At 43.6% G+C, this 20,090-nt stretch overlaps 3 long non-coding RNA genes across 4 annotated transcripts in view; 1 reads left to right on the forward strand and 2 right to left on the reverse strand.

Moving 5' to 3' along the window:
- LOC310702889 overlaps nt 1-8,795 on the reverse strand; it is a 43,739-nt gene extending 34,944 nt beyond the window's left edge. For both annotated transcript variants that reach the window (XR_014523752.1, XR_014523753.1), the window contains exon 1: nt 8,374-8,795. This is a non-coding gene — a long non-coding RNA (uncharacterized lncRNA). The remainder of the gene's footprint in view (nt 1-8,373) is intronic.
- LOC310702977 lies at nt 1,094-14,761 on the forward strand. The gene is made up of 2 exons (XR_014523857.1): nt 1,094-1,243; nt 13,971-14,761. It is a non-coding gene; the product is annotated as an uncharacterized lncRNA (long non-coding RNA).
- A 78-nt stretch (nt 14,762-14,839) lies between these two features.
- Nucleotides 14,840-18,203, reverse strand: LOC310702818. Its single transcript, XR_014523630.1, has 3 exons — nt 18,043-18,203; nt 16,750-16,877; nt 14,840-14,989 (listed from the first exon to the last, which is right to left on the reverse strand). It is a non-coding gene; the product is annotated as an uncharacterized lncRNA (long non-coding RNA).
- Between the last annotated feature and the right edge of the window lie 1,887 nt (nt 18,204-20,090).

A 20,090-nucleotide genomic window follows, 5' to 3' on the forward strand; every position in this document is an offset into this window, starting at 1 on the left:
TAAAAGTCCAATTCCTTCACTTTACTCACAGGTAGTTGCTTTAGAATCAAATATCCACAGGAAAAAGGTCAGCGCTCCCCGGCAATGGCTGTGCGGCTTCACTCCGCGAAAGTAGCATTCAGTTCGCAGCACCGCGCCACTCACCCCACTCGCTCTGGAGCCCTTAAAAAAAGATGCCCTGCCGAACCCCCACGTTCTCAGGCTTCTCCCACCTGAGATTTCTGACGGGTCTCCGCTTTCGCCGTAGTGGGCGACCTGATTTTCGCGGGGCTAGCTCCTCTGCTTAGAGGAACTCCGCCATTAGCCGCTGGCGCTGTCCCCGGAAGTCCACATTCCCTTCTGAATGACTTTCTGGGGGCCACAAGCCAGGGCTGGGTAGGGGCAGAAACAGTTATCTGAGCCCCGAGCCATCTGAAGTCAGCTCTGTATAGGGAAGTTTTGAAATGCTTCCTTTTTGTTGTTGTTTAGTCATTTAGTCGTGTCCGACTCTTCGTGACCCCATGGACCAGAGCACGTCAGGCACTCCTGTTTTCTACTGCCTACCAACTCATGTTGGTAGCTTTGATAACACTGTCCAACCATCTCATCCTCTGTCGTCCAATTCTTCTTGTGCCCTCAATGTTTCCGAACATCAGGGTCTTTTCCAGGGAGTCTTCTCTTCTCATGAGGTGGCCAAAGTATTGGAGCGTCAGCTTCAGGATCTGTCCTTCCAGGGAGCACTCAGGGTTGATTTCCTTCAGAATAGATAGGTTTGATCTTCTTGCAGTCCAAGAAGATGGCAGAAAGTGAGGAGGAATTGAAGAACCTTTTAATGAGGGTGAAAGAGGAGAGCGCACAATATGGTCTGAAGCTCAACATCAAAAAAACTAAGATCATGGCCACTGGGCCCATCACCTCCTGGCAAAAAGAAGGATAAGAAATGGAGGCAGTGAGAAATTTTACTTTCTTCAGTTCCATGATCACTGCAGATGGTGACAGCAGTCATGAAATTAAAAATGCCTGCCTCTTGGGAGAAAAGCAATGACAAACCTAGACAGCATCTTAAAAAGCAGAGACATCACCTTGCCGACAAAGGTCCGTATAGTTAAAGCTGGGGACAAAAGCAGAGTTCACCTGCCTGGTTACTCACTCAGTAAGAGCAGCTCGAAAGAGAAACACTTGATGAGATGGACAAATGGGAGCATATATTATGACCTGCCACCATTCCTTCAGGAATTGCAGGGAAGAAAACATGCCTGCCCCTGTGTACCATCTTGGTGTAGAATAATGGGGAATGGCTGTAAATCTGAAATGCGTTTTAAGCGAGGCTGCACTTCAGTGGTTGAGTACAATGTTTGTATGAGGGAAAGGTCCTAAGTTCGCCCTCTGTGTCTGCAGGTAGGGGTCAGATGAGACTCCCGTTTGAAAATCTGGAGAGTTGATACTAGTTCAAGTAAGACAATACTTGTAAGAAATGATAAAGTTGCTTTCATTCACATAAAGATACAGGTAAAGGTAAAAGGTAAGGGACTCCTGGAGGGTTAAGTCAGGTCAAAGGCGACTATGAGGTTGTGGCGCTCATTTCGCTTTCAGGCCGAGGGAGCTGGCATTTGTCCACAGACAGGTTTCCGGGAGATGTGGCCAGCACGAGAAAACCACTTCTGGCAAAATGGGACACAGTGACGGAAGCCAGATTGTATGGAAACGCCATACAATCTTCCCACCTTCCCACCTTCCCACCACAGTGGTACCTATTTATCTACTTGCACTGACATGCTTTCAAATGGCTAGGTTGGCAGGAGCTGGGACAGAGCCACGGGAGCTCACCCCGTCGGGGGGATTCGATTTGCCAGCCTTCTTATCGGCAAGCCCATGGTGCCACCTACGTCCCTGTGATAAAGATATAAGGCTACAGTTATGAGGCAGCCTCAGACGTAAATTTTGCTTTGTGTTTTAGCAATGGGTGCGGGTTCTGTGTGTTTGTGTCTGTATGTCTCTCTCTCTCTCTCTCTCTCTCTCTCTCTCTCTCTCTCTCTGTGTGTGTGTGTGTGTGTGTGTGTGTGGAGAAAGAAAGAGGTCAGGTACAATGGACTCTTCCCTCCCCATCCCACTGAGTTCATATTCTGTTGCAATAGAGGGATCAGGTTTGGGACTGGCTTCTAAGAGGGTGGCTGTTGTGGTTCCGGAGAGTGGGAAATTCGAGGAGAGGGGAAGCTCTCATTTTACTCTTTCATTGTGGGGGAAAAAAATCTTGTGAAAATATATCAGCATTTCTCTGTTTGTGATCTTGCTTAATATACACCACCCACCCTGCAGAAACATCTCCACGGCCTGATCTAAATACCGAAGAGAATGTTGGCTTTTTCATGTTTTTGCGTGACATAGTTCTTAAGGTAGCAAAGTTTCGACAGAGAGCACATCTCCTGCAAGTAAAAGTTGTATACTTCCTTGTACTCATCATCAACCTTTTATTCAACCGTCAGTCAGAAAAAAGTACATTTGTCAATACACAGTTAAAACATCCAAGAAGATTTTAGAGCTTAGCCAACACTAAAATGGGCTAAACAGATAGCCCCATATCAATACAGTCAATTATAGTCTTGCGGCGCTTAAAAGCTAAAAAAAGAAATTTGGCCACCAAGGAAGGTATAGCTCTAGCGACATTATTCAGCAAGTGTAAAACCTGGTTTTCTCCGGGTAGGGAGCTAAATTGACATAGAAGTGGGTCTATAAAATTTTGTCTAAGCTCTGCATAAGAAGGGCAAGTCAAGAGAATGTGTTCAGTGGACTCAACCACACCCATGGCACAATGACAGGTTCTCTGGGCGTATGGTACTCCCCACAATATCGCAGAGTCAAGGACATTTAATCTAGTCGCTGTAAGAAGTCTGCGGTATTCCACATAGTGGATTTCTGCAAGGTAGGGGGCTGGTATGGTCCGATATATCTGGTCCCCTAGGAACATCCCTGGTTTTACCTGGGCTATGTCCTCTTGTCTGGCAATGTCACTCAGTCTCCGGGAGATCACAGCTCTAGCTTGATTGTACGTCATAGACTCAAAGTAAAGATGAGACAATCCACAGGATTGAACCTCGTTAGTGACCTCCCTTTCCCACGATGATTGGAAATCATCCCTCAATATCAAGGGGGCAATACCCACTGGTTTAAAACAAAGCTTGAGCCATAGCCAGAGCTTCGTCTTCAAGGCCACATACCGTAGAGCTTGCCAGCCGACCTCTAATCTCATAACCGCACCCGCTACTGAGGGGGGAATCCTAAGGATGGCTCTAAGGAATCGCGTTTGGATAGAATCCAGTTTCAAAAAGTCCCTACGGGAGCCTAAAGAGATGCCCACCAAAAGAAGGGGGAGGACTTTCATTTGAAAGAGTCTCAAAGCTATCTTCACTGATTGAGCCTGATTCTTAGCATATAGAGATCTAATCTGGATGGCTGCTTTAGATGCATTAGTTGTTATATAGTCTCTATGGGCCAGAAAAGACCTATTTGACCGTATTACTTGTCCCAGATATTTAAAGCAGTTAACCTGCTCTAGGGGGATCCCGTTCATCGACCATCGATGGAGTCTCGGTCGGGCAGAGAAGACCATGATCTTGGTCTTAGCATAGTTGGGTTGGAGCTCATGCTGATCACAGTATTCATGTAGAGCTTGCAACATTCTCCTCAGTCCAATAGGGGATCTAGCAAGAAGTGCGGCGTCATCCGTATACAGAAGAACATTCAGAGATCGGCCTGCTAATTTGGGGGGGTGGAAAGCATCATTGGCCATGTGAGTCACCAGTGAGTTAATGTAAAAGTTAAACAATGCTGGGGCCAATAAACAACCCTGTCTTACCCCTCTAGTGGTGGTAACGGGGTTGCAGACTAGGCCTTTATTGTCTAGCCTGATTCTCAGAAAGGTGTTTGTATGGAGGCTGATAATCAGATGAAGGAGACGACGATCGATCTTTGTTGCAGCCAGTTTTGTCCATAGCTGCTTTCTAGAGATTCGATCAAATGCCTGCTTGTACTTTCAGTGAATGTATAGAAATCTTTTACTTTTTTGTGTTTTAACTATTGTTTAGGTATAGTATTATGCAGCCAACTGTTTACTGGTAACTGTCCACCACAGGCTAGGCGCTCACAATTTAATTAACTTTTAAATCAGAGTAATTGGTTGTTTCCTTATTAAAAACTGATAAAATCCTGACTTGTACTGGTATTTAAAACCCCCGTTCTTCACATTTAAGATGGTATGTGAACTTTAAAATGGGTTTGTTAACAACAAGAAAACATGATGTTTCTAGATTCTTAATGCTTTTGCTCTTGGCACTGTCGATAAAAATCAACTCATTCTGATTTTTTTAATGGCTTCCATTATCTTTCACATGTTGTTGTTGTTTAGTCGTTTAGGCGTGTCCGACTCTTCGTGACGCCATGGACCAGAGCACGCCAGGCACTCCAGTCCTCCACTGCCTCCCTCAGTTTGGTCAGACTCATGCTGGTAGCTTCGAGAACACTGTCCAACCATCTCATCCTCTGTCGCCCCTTCTCCTTGAGCCCTCCATCTTTCCCAACATGCTGGTCTTTTCCAGAGAGTCTTCTATTCTCATGAGGTGGCCAAAGTATTGGAGCCTCAGCTTCAGGATCTGTCCGTCCAGTGAGCACTCAAAAGCTATTACTGAAGATTTAGATGTTGGCTTCATCTATTGCTAAGGCTTTGCAATCATGACACCTTACTCAAGACACTCTTCCTCAGCCTGGTTCAACGCAGGTATTTTGAATGGCAGCTTCCATCATTCTTGACTCTTGGCAATACTGGTTGGAGTTGATAGAAGATGGAGTCCACAAACATCTGGAAGCCCCCAAACTAGGATGGATGAATATCTCAATTTCTTGTCTCTTGGATTCTTTTTTTCTGGACATAAGAACCAGGCAGAGGGCCTTCTCGGGAGAGGCAACTGACCTGTGGAACGCCCTCCCTTCAGTTGTCAAGGAAATGAAGAACGTATCTGACTTTTAGAAGACATCTGAAGGCAGTCCTGTATTGGGAAGCTTTTGATGTTTTATTATGTTTTAATTTGTTTTGGAAGTCACTCAGAATGACTGAGTAAACCAGCCAGCCAGATGAGTGGGGTATAAATAATAAATTCTCCTCCTCCTCCTCCTCCTCCTCCTCCTCCTCTTCCTATTTTTGTCTACATTTCCCCGTAATCTATGTATTTTTGAAACACATTATTTGGTTTAACGGAAGCATCAAATGTACCAAATGTACCAAGTACCAAGTAAGCATTCCAACACTACTATCCTATGAAAATCTGGAGGCTAGAGACAGATCAAAATGTATTTAATTTATTTTTGGCCTTCTGTTGGAAGCTGCCCAGAGTGGCTGGGGAAACCCAGCCAGACAGGTGGAGTAGAAATAAATAATAATAATAATAATAATAATAATAATAATAATAATAGTATTGTTACTTTAGATTCCCACAATACATTCTCTCCATAACGAGCAAGACATATTCAGGGAATGTGAGAAGCCTCAAAGTAGCTTCACCTTGGGAACAGTAAGTTTGTAGAACAAGTTAGGCACCTGTGCAGAACAAGTTAGGCACCTGTGGTGACATGACTGTATTACCACACAGAATTACACAGCAGATCCTAAATTCACAGAAGGAAATGGTGAGAAAACTATATATAAAAAGGGGGGGGTCAGGTTCAGTCCCCAGTGTTTCTCCAGATAGGAAAACCTGGGCAGTTATTACCAGTCAAAGAAGGCAATACCAAAATAGACAGAAGAAAGCATTGTTTTGAGATATGTATAAGGAAGAGCCATATGTTCATATGTTGCCTCATTTTCAGGCCCTGTCTAGGTAAATTAGGAACTATAGGAGAATATATAGTTTCAAGGTCACAGAGTCATAGAATCACAGATTTATAGAGCCAAAAGGGACCACAAGAGTCATCTAGTTCAACCCTTTGCAATGTAGGAATCTCTCACCCAACGTGGGGCTCAAACCCCCAGGGTTACATCCAAGGACTAAGTGTCTGGTTTTGCTCTGTCGGCCCCTTCCTCCTGACACATTATCCTTTTGAGCCATTAGAATAGCTGATTTTATGTTGAATTGCCTTTCTCTTCTGTCCATTAAAAACCATGCATTTCATCATCTAGACTCTTGAAGTCTTGTCTGCCTGTTTTGAAGAAGGTAGTTTGTGAGGGAGATCTTTCTGAGCACATCTATGCGTGGGGTGTGTGTGTAAAGAAGTCAAATTGATGCAAAAATGCAGAGGAACAGACTGAAGACTGGAAAAATGAGGAACCGATATAGACAGATTTGCCTGAACCTCAGCAGATGGCAGCCGTAGTCTCAAACATTTTGAAGGTACCATGAAAAATCTCTAATAATAAACAAAGTTTTTGAGCTGTTTTTAAGACTTGTGACATGGGTTGCCATGTGCCTTGATTTTCCTGGATATTCCAGCGATTTTCAGCCAGACACTGCTTCCGGCTGCTGTATTCTGGCCATGTCCAGGGAATTCCAAGTGTAGGGCAACCCTATAGCTGCTACAGAGAATGCGAGGTATCTTAGAAGTAAAAAGCTAAGAGCAGTTTATATGGGAACTGAATAAATTTGGTCAGATTTGCCTGACCCTCAGCAGATGGCAGCTGTAGTCTCAAACATTTTGAAGGTATCATGCAAAATCTCAAATAATAATAAACATAAAATGACGAGGTATGGTAGAAGTAAACAACTAAGAGCTGCTTATATGGGAACTAAAGAAATTCGGACAGAACAGATCTAGGAGGGGTCTTTGAATTTATTTATTGCATAAAATTCATATACTGCTTGATTGTAGAAAACCTCAAAGCAGTCAACTCTCGTGCGACTCCGTTACCTGAAGGCAGAGAAGCAAAACATATTCTCAGCTCCTTGTTACTGAAAACAGAGGAGGCAAGAACAATGACATAAATGTATTTACGGTTCTGAATGTCGTGTGACATGAACAGGCTACAAGATGCCCGACTTCCCTGTGGCAGGCTAGGCATGAGAACCAGGTTCAAAATCCTAACTCAGCCATGTGGTTAACTGGGCAATATTTGTTTAAGCCTGCATTTTCCAGACTCTCTGTGCTAAAGAGCTTGCTTGGCCTCTGCCTCTGATGAACCTCGTCATTATTTTGCAGTGATCATGGATGTCAAGAACCCACCACAATAGCCAAAGGGGCATCTGGAGCAACTAGAGGGCTTCCTTCACCAGCTACATCCGCATGCCATACTGCCTGCCATTTCGAACGACATCATTCTCATAGTTTTGTGAGTGCTAGAATACATATGAGCAAGACTCTCTGTGTTCCATCTACAATAAATGCACCTGCCCAACCATTGGGAAATCTGAATATGCCTTTTAGAAGAAGAAGAAGAAGAAGAAGAAGAAGAAGAAGAAGAAGAAGAAGAGGAGGAGGAGGAGGAGGAGGAGGAGGAGGAGGAGGAGGAAGAGGGAGGAGCGGTGAGCAAGCTATGACCCTGAGGTCTTGCCCTCAATCACTCAAAATCTTATTCAAGCATTGCTGCGGCTCCTAAAACTTAATGGGGCATTGCATGCAGTCATAAGGTCTAGAAATCCTTTTAAAATGCTGGCTAATAGCACATCTTGTGATTTTTCTATGGTGCTCTGATCCCAAACAGAGGCCAGCAGAGGTTGACAGAGCTAGATGGAGGAAGACATCTGCTGTATCCTACCTGGAGCGACGGAGATTTGGGTTATAGCCTTAGCTATTCAACAGCTGCTGTGTGTAACAGAATATTGTAATGCAAGCCTTGCCAGCATAGCCAATGTCTTGGGGGTAGAGATCCCAGTATGTTTTGAGGGGAGACACTAAGGACTCACCCACACAGCTGCAAATAAAATGTTTTAAAACTGTTGTAAAGTACACTATACAAACGCGACACTAGATGGTGAAAGTCAGCTATGCAAAATTCACTGCATTTTTCATTTTTTTTTAAAAAAAGCATTTTCACAGCGTTTTTTATACGTGTGCAGATTTCACCTAAAATAAATATTCTGAGAGAATATGCTCAACAATTTGTTTAAAAATTGTTATTTTTTTATTATAATCATAATTTATTAGTTATACCCCACTCATCTGGCTGGGTTTCCCCAGCTAAATATAATATGTTGAAGTTGAAGAATGACAATGGGAGAGTGTGGTAGATCACTGGCAGTTTTTGATATTGCATGGTGGGTGGCAACCTGTTGGACGTTGGATGTGCCTGCTTTAGTCCACCTTTCAGCAACCTGGGACCCTGCAGTTGCAGGACCACAATTCCACACCCCCCTGACCACTGACCATGTTGGCTGGGTTTGATGGGAATTGTAGTGGAAGACTGGCAACATCTACCTCAGGGAGCTCTTACAGAGGTTTGCAGCATTTGCGGTGCGGTGGGCATGTCCCGATTTTTGTCCAGCCGTTGTAGCAAATCTCCAGCATGCACTTCCCTTTGGCTTTGTCACATTCTTCATCTGATTGTGGTTCGTGAGATGGTGCAGAAGCGTCAGCTTAAGGCAAGAAAGAAAAACATTGGTTCGCTTTGAGTTAGGGCTCCTTGCCAACTACAGCGTTCTAAGTCCGTTCTCTGCTTTCTGTAGCCAATCAGAAGCCGCGCTTTGGTTTCCGAACATTTTGGAAGTCAAACGGACTTCCCAAACAGATTCCGTTCAACTTCCAAAGTACGACTGTATTAATGTCCTAGGGTCGATCTTTATAATCCTCAATCTCAAAAACAAGATATCTGGTTATTTTACATTAAAAAGAAAGAAAGAAAGAAATGGTAGAGATCCAAGTATGTTTTAAGGGGAAACACTAAGGACTCAGCTACACAGCTGAGAATAAACCGTTTTAAATGTGTTGTAAAATGCAGTATTCAAATGTGACACTAGATGGTGAAAGTGAGCTATGCAAAATTCAATGTATTTTTCAAAACATTTTTTTTTAAAGAAAACATTTTCACAGTTTTTTTTAAATATGTGTGTAGATTACACCTAAAATAAATATTCTGACAGAAATTGCTCAAGAATGTATAGTTTGGGAGAAGTTTTCTTTTTTTAAAATGTGAAAGCAGATAAGAATTCTGGATGAAAATAGCCAAAGTTGGCGCGCTCTGGAAATAGATTATTTCATTGTTTATTAAAATCCACACTGAATGACACAGACTATTGCTGTTCTCGTCTCATACAACTATAGTGGTACCTCAGGTTACATACGCTTTAGGTTACAGACTCCGCTAACCCAGAAATCGTACCTTGGGTTAAGAACTTTGCTTCAGGATGAGAACAGAAATCGCGTGGCGGTGGTGCGGCAGCAGCGGGAGACCCCATTAGCTAAAGTGGTGCTTCAGGTTAAGAACAGTTTCAGGTTAAGAACGGACCTCTGGAACGAAGTTTGTATGGAACCAGAGGTACCACTGTACAGTGAACGAGCAGGCAAAACAGCTTTTCCAGAGGCATTGCCTCAGGGTGCTTATACTCAAGTTTGCAACTACTGTTGGGCAGATCTGTCAATTCTTGTTAAATCCAATTTTTCATTTCCCCCTGTCTTTTATTCAGTTTTCCACGCCTAGCTACGTTTACTCAAAAGTAAGCCGCTTTCCCTCCTAGTTCTGCAGGGTTACTGAACTCCCAGCCCCTCTTTCCAGCTCCAGCCTAGCCACGGACCGCCCCCTCCAAACGGTAAAGGGGGAATGGGACATGTCAGGGCGTCTTGGCTGGTGTGGGGTGTAATCATTTGTTATTATTTTTTTATCATAATCATAATTTAATATTTATACCCTGCCCACGGACTTCCCAAACAGATTCCGTTCAACTTCCAAAGTACGACTGTATAAATGTCCTAGGGTCGATCTTAATAATACTCACTCTCAAAAACAAGATATCTGGTTATTTTATATTAAAAAGAAAGAAAGAAAGAAAGAAAGAAAGAAAGAAAGAAAGAAAGAAAGAAAGAAAGAAAGAAAGAAAGAAATGGTTGGTTCAATTTCTCTGAAAAAGGTTTATGGCATCTGTCCAAGATTATGAGCTTTTCGCATCTGAACTAATTTAAATTTCCTTTGTTTGAATTTAAGATTTCATTTGAAACCATGCTCTTTTCCACAAGCCACAACACTATGGATACGTTAAAACCAAATCATTTTTTAAACAAAATTATAAAACTTTCTTTTTTAACCCTCCACTCCCCCCCCAAATATTTATAATATTTTTTGTGCGTGCAAGACAGAGCAAACAACACTGTTTCTGGGAACGTGCCATTGTTAAGAAAACCCCTTCCCCATTACCGCAGCATTGGTGGCTATTTCAGTGCCTGCCACAATCTAAGCATACTCTGTACAATACCTGAATCCCTTAGCAGGAAGAGGGAAGAAAAGAGGAAAAAAACAGAGATCAAGTAGGAGAACTTCATGTCTGCTTCGATTTGCTGGAAATTCTGAGATCGCACAGAGGAGGGACAGAAGGTGCTCCTTATTTATAGGTCGTCAAACAACAGCAGCCCCTAGAGGGAAAGAGCAGGAGGAGTTTGAGGTACAGTCATGTAAAGCAGAGGTGGGGCCACATTCCCTTCTGAATCACTTTCTGGGGGCCGCAAGCCAGGGCTGGGTAGGGGCAGAAACAGTTATCTGAGCCCCGAGCCATCTGAAGTCAGCTCTGTATAGGGAAGTTTTGAAATGTTTAATTGTTGTTGTTTAGTCATTTAGCCATGTCCGACTCTTCATGACCCCATGGACCAGAGCATGCCAGGCACTCCTGTCTTCCACTGTCTACCAACTCATTTTGGTAGCTTTGAGAACACTGTCCAACCATCTCGTCCTCTGTCGTCCAGTTCTCCTTGTGCCCTCAATCTTTCCCAACATCAGAATCTTTTCCAGGGAGTCTTCTCTTCTCACAAGGTGGCCAAAGTATTGGAGCCTCAGCTTCAGGATCTGTCCTACCATGGAGCACACAAGGCTGATTTCCTTCTGAATGGATAGGTTTGATCTTCTTACTGTCCAAGAAGATGGCAGAAAGTGAGGAGGAATTAAAGAACCTTTTATTTAGAGTGAAAGAGGAGAGCACAAAATATGGTCTGAAGCTCACCATCAAAAAAACTAAGATCATGGCCACTGGTCCCATCACCTCCTGGCAAAGATCACTGCAGTCATGAAATTAAAAGACGCCTGCTTCTTGGGAGAAAAGCAATGACAAACCTAGACAGCATCTTAAAAAGCAGAGACATCACCTTGCCGACAAAGGTCCGTATAGTTAAAGCCATGGTTTTCCCAGTAGTGATGTATGGAAGTGAGAGCTGGACCATAAAGAAGGCTGATCGCCGAAGAATTGATGCTTTTGAATTATGGTGCTGGAGGAGACTCTTGAGAGTTTCATGGACTGCAAGAAGATCAAACCTATCTATTCTGAAGGAAATCAGCCCTGAGTGCTCCCTGGAAGGACAGATCCTGAAGCTGACGCTCCAATACTTTGGCCACCTTGTGAGAAGAGAAGACAGGAGTGCCTGGCATGCTCTGGTCCATGGGGTCACAAAGAGTCAGACATGACTAAACGACTAAACAACAACAACAACAACAGCCCAACACCCTGTGGGCAAGTTGAATTATGTTCTTCAGGACTTGATTTAAGGCCCTGCCCATAGATGGCAATCTGTAAACATCCCATGAGGAAGCCACTACTAATAGACCATGACATTCAGGATAAGGTCTCAGAGATAAGGTGTTCTTTCCAATGTCTGCATATATATGTATTTGCATGTGTGTATTTGTGTATTCAAGCATGTTGTTCCTGATCAGTTGAAGGCATTTTGGGAGGAAGCCCATTTACTAGATTTTTATCCATTTGGACTAAAACCCATGTGGAAGGAGGCTGCAAGGGCTGGTCCTCTGGGGCCCCCAGGTGAGGCACACCTGTCCACACGGTCTGAGTGGGAACTAGCCACCCTCCCTCACAGGACCACAACCAAACAGGTGGGCAAGCAGGGGATGAAAGCAGAGTTCACCTGCCTGGTTGCTCACTCAGTAAGAGCAGCTCGAAAGGGAAGCACTTGATGAGGTGGACAAATGGGAGCATATATTATGACCTGCCACCATTCCTTCAGGAATTGCAGGGAAGAAAACATGCCTGCCTCTATGTACCACCTTGGGGTAGAATAGTGGGGAATGGCTGTAAAGCTGAAATGGGTTTTAATATAGGCTGCACTTCAGTGGTAGAGTACAATGTTTGTGTGAGGGAAAGGTCCTAAGTTCGCCCTCTGTGTCTGCAGGTAGGGGTCAGATGAGACTTCTGTTTGAAAATCTGGAGATACTAGTCCAGGTAAGGCAATACTTGTAAGAAATGATAAAGTCGCCTTTTCAAGGTTCCAGCTGCTGAAAACCTCAGGCATAATGTTGCTTTCATTCACATAAAGATACAGGTAAAGGTAAAAGGTAAGGGACCCCTGGAGGGTTAAGTCAGGTCAAAGGCGACTATGGGGTTGCGGCGCTCATCTTGCTTTTAGGCCGAGGTAGCTGGCAGTTGTCCACAGACAGGTTTCCAGGTCATGTGGCCAGCATGGGAAGACCACTTCTGGCAAGATGGGACACTGTGACGGAAGCCAGATTGTACGGAAACGCCATTTACCTTCCCACCGCAGCGGTTCCTATTTATCTACTTGCACTGGTGTGCTTTCAAACTGCTAGGTTGGCAGGAGCTGGGACAGAGCAATAGGAGCTCACCCCGTCATGGGGATTCGAACCGCCAGGCTTCTGATTGGCAAGCCCACGGCACTACCCACATCCCTGTAATAAAGATACAAGGCTATAGTGACTAGGCAGCCTCAGACATAAATATTGCTTTGTGCAAGGACACTAGGCAATCTCAGACAGTTCAGATTAGCAGGCGTCGGCGAGTATAGAACTTGCTGACATCTACTGATGGTCAGGATGTTGGTGTGATAAATACACACGGCTCAGCAAATACAGAGACCGATTCACACTTACCTCCAGGTACTTTTGCTTGGCTTAACAAATAGTTGCATAGGAAATAGACCAAATATGGGAGATAATGAATAATGCTAATAGGGTAATATGGCAGTTGTGATAGGCTGTAAACCTTGTAGTCCCTTGTAGTTCCCACCCAAGGGGGAGATAAGGGAGGGAACCTGTGCTTAGGAAATAGAAAATATAAGCTTTGTTTTACTAACTTTGGGTGTGCCTATTTGCAAGAATGTTTTTGTAATCAATCTACTCTTTGCTGCTTCACCAATTTTGTTCAGATTTTATTCTGAGGGTCTCAGACCCACTTGTAACAATACTAAACTAATTACAAAACTGGCTGGTACATAAAGCAACATCATGTGGTCATATGCTGCTTCTTTTCCAGCTCTTCTGTCATAGTTGATGTTTGGTGTAGGGTTGGGCTGGGTTGGGGGGCTGTGTCAAGTCTAACAAAGTCCCAACACCTTCATTCCCCCACACCTATCTTGGATCTGGCTGCTCTTAGCAGTACTTCGCTCTTCTTGGCCCTTGCTTCCTCTCATCATGTGACGGTCCCTTGGCGCCCTATGCTCCTGTAGTCTCTGCTGCACCTTCACCCAGCCCAGGTGGCTCCATCCGCCTCTGTGCTCCAACGTCTCCAGAAAACTTTCTTGTGTCTTGTGCAGAACTTCCTCAAGTCAGCCTTTCCTCATCCGGTTTCATAAGGGAAGCCTGCAGGATCAGGCCATTGGCCCTCCTAGTCTAGCATCCTGTCCTCGCAGTGGTCAGCTAGGTGCCCATGGGAAGTCTGCAAGCTGGACATGAGCTCAACAGAACTCTGCTTCCCTACGATTCCCAGCTGCTGGTATTCAGAGGCACATCACAACCATCCTGTTGGGTGCCCCACTGTTGCTGAAAGACCTACACTGGCTCCCAGTATGTTTCCAAGCACAATTCAAAGTGTTGGTGCTGACCTTTAAAGCCCTAAATGGCCTCAGCCCAGTATGCCTGAAGGAGTGTCTACACCCCCCTCATTCTGCCCGGACACTGAGGTCCAACTTGAGGGTCTTCTGGCAGTTCCGTCCCTGCAAGAAGTGAAAGTACAGGGAACCAGGCAGAGGGCCTTCTCAGTAGTTCCTGCCCTGTGGAACACCCTTCCATCAGATGTCAAGGAAATAAACAAGTACCTGACTTTTAGAAGACATCTGAAGGCAGCTTTGTTTAGGGACGTTTTTAATGTTTTATGTTTTATTGTGTTTTTAATATTCTGTTGGGAGCTGCCCAGAGTGACTGGGGAAACCTAGCTGGATGGGTGGGGTATAAATAAAATATAATAATAATAATAATAATAATAATAATAATAATAATAATAATAATAATAATAGGAGTGACTTCCCCTCCACTCAATTTCACATATATACTGATGGGAATATGCTCCCTGCTTGTAATCCAGATAGAGACTTTGGAGAGGTTCTGGAGAACTCAACCCAGTGTTCAATAACTTTGAAAAATGGTAAAGTTGATGATGGGGGAAAGGGGTTGAAAATATAATGTCAGAACAGTCACTTCAAATGCCTTTTTACTTTATTTTAATTTAGTTTAAAGATATTTATGTTTATGTGGTTTTTTTTTAATAAATCAGAAGAAATGGTACAATGTACAGACTTCTGGGTCTGCACTGCAAGGCAGGCAAAAAGAAGGGCAAACCCTGTGCCTTTTTAAATTGGGTGAGCAGAACAGCAGATGTTATTTCTGCCCGAAATTTGAACAGGACATCTGTGTGGAAGAGTTTCTCCAAGGTGCTTTGAAATAAAGTTGCTTATTCAGCTGTGGGAAAGCACAGAGACGCAGAGACACAAAGAACATAGGTGCTCAAATGCATGATTTTTAATTAGCAGAAGAAGGAAAACAATCACCAGAGAATCAGCTCCATTAAAAGTGCAAATGCGTAGCAAAGCGGGTTGCAGAGGCCATGAAAATGTTCAGGCTACGGATGTAACGCAGCCAACATTCTGACGTTATCTGTGCGAAAGAGAGAAGATTGTCAGATTCTGCAGTTTTTAATGCTGTATTACATAGATAACCATGAATAAAAAGCTGAACACATTCAGATGCAAAACACAAACACAGATTTTAATATAAAGAAAAAGAGGAGAAAAACATTGGTATGGGGCTTATCCTTTAAATCATGCTGTGGCTCACCAGATGTTGTGGGAGCCCACCTCCCATCGGCCCCAACAGCCAGTATGGCAAGGGATCAAGGGTGAGGGAGATCTGTAGGCTGGCAACATCTGGAGAAACACAGATCGGCCTTTCCTGACTTGAATAGGTTCTGAGCATGATAATTTGTTGTTTGCCCCTTAAAAATACTGACTTAACTTTGTTGGGTGGTATATTGGATTGGATGTAGTGAATACATATATTTTAATAGTGGACAGATGAAAAATCAGAAGTTCATTCTTTTCCGAATCTTATTTTTTCTACCTTTCTCTTTTAACCTCTTTTCTCCTCTATTTCTTTCTTTGTCTCTCCTTCCCCCTTTTTGTGTGTTTTTACTGTATTTAGATAGTCTTGGTGTGGTTAAAAAAAGGGAAAAGGATATTAAGTTTTGTATTTTTCTCTGTGAATCTTAATAAAATTTATTAGAGAAAAATGCAGACTAACTTGAAATACACCAGTGATTTGAATCCAACTCTCCTCCTAACATAATACACGATGTCAATATTAGAAGGCCAATTGATATTTTAAAGCTTCCCTGTGGCTCTGCTCTTGTCAAGCTTAGTAAGACCAAAGCAATTCATTCTGATTGTTTTACTTCCACTATCCTTCACGTAACCTAGGTTTTGTGTTGTTGTTTTTGCAGAAAAACCCTCGATGTTAGCATGTGTTTCCTAAGGAAAGTATCAGCAACTGCAAATTCTGAGCCACAGCAGAACTTGGTAGAAAAACTAGAACAAAACTGGGGTTTGGAGATGTGAACTGTCTCCTGGAAAAGTCCCCAAAGCACCACAGTTCCTATATTAACTATGTCACAATGATCTAGACCATTTTGTCTTCCTCTTCTGTTACAGATCATAACTAGAAGACCAGTCTTTAGGTAGTCCGGATTTCTTTCAAAAAAGCTGGATGTTAGCATGTGTTTCCTAAGGAAAGCATCAACAACTGGAAATGCTAAGCCATAGCAGGGCCTGGAAGAAAAACTGGGGCAGAATTGGGGTTTGGAGGGGAAACTATCCCTTGGAAAAGTCTTGAAAGCACCTCCATTTCTATATTAACTATTTCACAATGATCTGGACCATTTTGCTTTCCTGCATATCATAAACAGAAGAACAGGAGAGGGAGAGAGTTGCCCAGGTGTCAGACTCAGCCTCTATGGTACAGCTCAGCATTTTAGAAAGCATCACCAGCACACAGTGGGCCAAGTTCATAGGCTCTTCCAGGATGGATGGAATTGAGGTGGGAACCTAACAGCCTATGAAGAAGCATGTAGAAGTTCTGGGTGAGTCATTTCTTGGCCCCAGCAACTTCTACAGATCAGGCACGTGTAACAGACACAAGAACATGCCAAGCTATTTTTTCACTCTGGCCAGCAGTATTCCTACTTATTGTGTTCTGTATACAAATATGCTATTCTTATTCTCCTGCCGGATACATTAATAGGTCTTAAAAGCCAGCCCGGGTTTTGGCTTGGACTGGGACTTCTCCAAACTGTCTTAGATAAAAAGAACCAATGGACAAAACAATTCTGACAGCAGGGCAGGAGATGCATCTAGAATTCTTACCTATCTTCTGCAGCACCATCTTTTCGGGTTACCACAATGTCCCTTGTGATATTTGCCTGGTGGGCAAAAGCCATTATGGCAGCTGCCACCCATCCTGTGACATTCTGCCTGTGACGTCTGCGCAAGTGCTGTAGCAAAAGAAAGAACAAGTTGTGTTCTCATTGTCATTCCTGCTAATAGCAGACTCAGCTGGTGAGTGGCAATAGGACTGTAGCCAAATTACCGTATTTTTTGCTCTATAAGACTCACTTTTTCCCTCCCAAAAAGTAAGGGGAAATGTGTGTGCGTCTTATGGAGCGAATACAGGCTGCACAGCTATCCCAGAAGCCAGAACAGCAAGAGGGATCGCTGCGCAGTGGTCCCTCTTGCTGTTCTGGCTTCTGAGATTCAGAATATTATTTTTTCTTGTTTCCCTCCTCCAAAAACTAGGTGTGGCCTATGGTCTGGTGCGTCTTATAGAGCGAAAAATGCGGTAATAGAAGGGGCTGTGGCTGGAGCACTGGAGAGAGGCACCTTCCCCTATTGAGAACCACCCCCAAAAAAAGAGAATGATTTCCGGGACTTCTTGGGCAGCCTCACATAGAGTACATTCCATTAACCCAGCTTTGAGGTTACCAATGCATGGAATATAATGGTTTGGCTTTCCGTGTCCAGGAATGACCATAGCTAACAAACCAGATGAAATTGGTAAAATACACTCCTGGGCACAGGGTTTATTTATATTGACAAAGATGCATTATATTGACAAAGATGCATCCAGGAACATCCCAAACTACACATTTCTGCACCACCCTGAACAGTTAACCTTTCTTTCTCCTGGACATAGGATCACCCACCCAAATAAGGTCCCATCTTCGGCAGCATTCAAACAAAGTTTATTGCCCCCCCATCTAATCCACCACTGAAAATTAGGTAAGCAAAAGGAAGAGGAATAATAATAATATTTTTTTGTTTGCCGCCCCTCTGACTGGGTTGCCCCAGCCACACTGGGCAGCTTTCAACAAATTAAAACACAGTAAGACATCAAATCTTGCTTAGCAGCCTGGTTCCTATAGAGCAAGGACTACATCTCCAATCACACATGGTCAGTGGTCATGGTGACTGGGCTTCAAGGGAATTGGATCCTCAAAACATCCAAGGACCCATTGGTTGTCCACCATGCTACAGAGCGTGATAGCAAGCAGTTGCATATTTTCCCGAAGTCCCCATGTAGGGATCCACTATAGAACTGCTTTGAGCTTTACTACAATCAAGTGGCATATAAATTGTTATGAAATAAATAAGTAACCTTACCTGGAGCAGCCATCAGCACAAAGAAGAGAACAGCTGCAAGGAAGGCAAAGATCTTCATGACTGAAAGATTGGATGGTGTTTCAAGAGATGGTGGGATGGAGAGATGCTCGAAAGGTCCTTGTATTTATATGACAAAAAGGAGCATGTCACACCATGGGTTGGACATCTTGTGGGTGCTGTGCAATATTTTGCTGCAGTTGCATATTAGCACAACTAAGCAAAGATCTCCCTAGATAAGTTGCGAAAGGCTTCATAAGGAAGTTACAGCCTGAAGATAACAGCCTGTTGTCTAGACATTACTTGTAATTCCGGAATTGATGTTAATCAAATGATGCTAATTCCTAGTTTTATGTTTCTTTTCCAAGTCTTCCTCACCTTCTTCCACCCTAGAATGCTTAAAAATTGGCAAGCTAAAATTAATAAATTTCAAGGGAAGTCCCAAAGAATCTCAATAGAGTTAAATCCTTAGCTAAAGACAATTATGCACTGGGGGAGGGGGAGTTATGGCAGTAACGACTGGCTCTGGGCTGCTTATCACTCAGCTCAATACAGTTTCATGAGAAAATACAAGATACTGCTGTATCTATTACCACTTCATGGAATTTTGAAAAAATAAAAATAAACCTGTGCCGCTAGAGCAATTGTTGATAGATGTGGGGAATATATCCCTAAGTTGTGATCTTACACATCACTTGGGAAGATAGGCGAACTAATACCAGTGTACTGGATGAAGCAAAGACCACCAGTGTTGAAGCAATGATTCTTCATCATCAACTTTGTTGGACTGGTCATGTTGTGCGGATGCCTGATGATCGTCTTCCAAAGCAACTACTCTATTCCGAACTTAAAAATGGAAAGCTGGTGGTCAACAAAAGAGGTTTAAAGACTCTCTCAAGGCAAATAAAAAAACCACAAGTAGTATAAACACTGACAACTGGGAAACACTGGCCTGCGAGCGCTCCAATTGGAGAACAGCCTTTACCAAAGGTGTCATGGGCTTTGAAGACACTCGAAATCAGGATGCAAGGGAGAAATGTGCTAAGAGGAAGGCACGCTTGGCAAATCCACACCGTGATCAGCTCCTGCCCGGGAACCAATGTCCCCACTATGGAAGGACGTGTGGGTCCAGAATTGGCCTCCACAGTCACTTACAGACTCATTGCTAAAACCGTGTTTATGGAAGACAATCTTACTCAGTTACAAGTGATCGCCACAGAAGAAGAAGAAGATCCCCCAGTTGGTTCCAAAAAAATACAATACATATGCCTGTTAGAAGATTTAGTTATGAAAGCATGGGCAACCAGAGACCACTAATGAAAGCAAAACAAATTATGCTGAACAAGGGAAGTAGGGGCTCACATGCAATAACCCTGATGCCATCATGAGCACAAATCATTGTGAATGCCCAATAAAAAGGATACCTGGAGGGTTCAGTACCTTTGCTTCACTGAGCATTCATTCTGATTTGTTAACACAGGGTTCATGGAACAATGCACATTGACATCTTGCATTTGTCCTGATTTTATTGAGAGGTCTTCACATACAGGGCCGGATTTAGGTTTGATGAGACCCTAAGCTACTGAAGGTAATGGGGCCCTTGATATGTCCAGCTGTCCTTTGTCAACAACAAATTGTCACTGTTTCTTGTGTTGAATATATGCTGTATGGAAATTTATGGACCTAATAGGTGTCGCGGGTGGCGCTGTGGTCTAAGCCACTGAGCCTAGGGCTTGCTGATCAGAAGGTCAACGGTTCAAATCCCCGCAATGGGGTGAGCTCCCGTTGTTCGGTCCCTGCTCCTGCCCACCTAGCAGTTCGAAAGCATGTCAAAGTGCAAGTAGATAAATAGGTACTGCTCTGGCGGGAAGGTAAACGGCGTTTCCGTGTGCTGCTCTGGTTCGCCAGAAGTGGCTTAGTCATGCTGGCCACATGACCCGGAAGCTGTATGCCAGCTCCCTCGGCCAGTAAAGCGAGATGAGCGCCGCAACCCCAGAATCGTCTGCGACTGGACCTAATGGTCAGGGGTCCCTTTACCTTTAATAGGTGTC

Source organism: Podarcis liolepis, assembly GCF_965112155.1.
Source record: "Podarcis liolepis genome assembly, chromosome: 3".
Taxonomy (NCBI): Eukaryota; Metazoa; Chordata; class Lepidosauria; order Squamata; family Lacertidae; genus Podarcis; species Podarcis liolepis.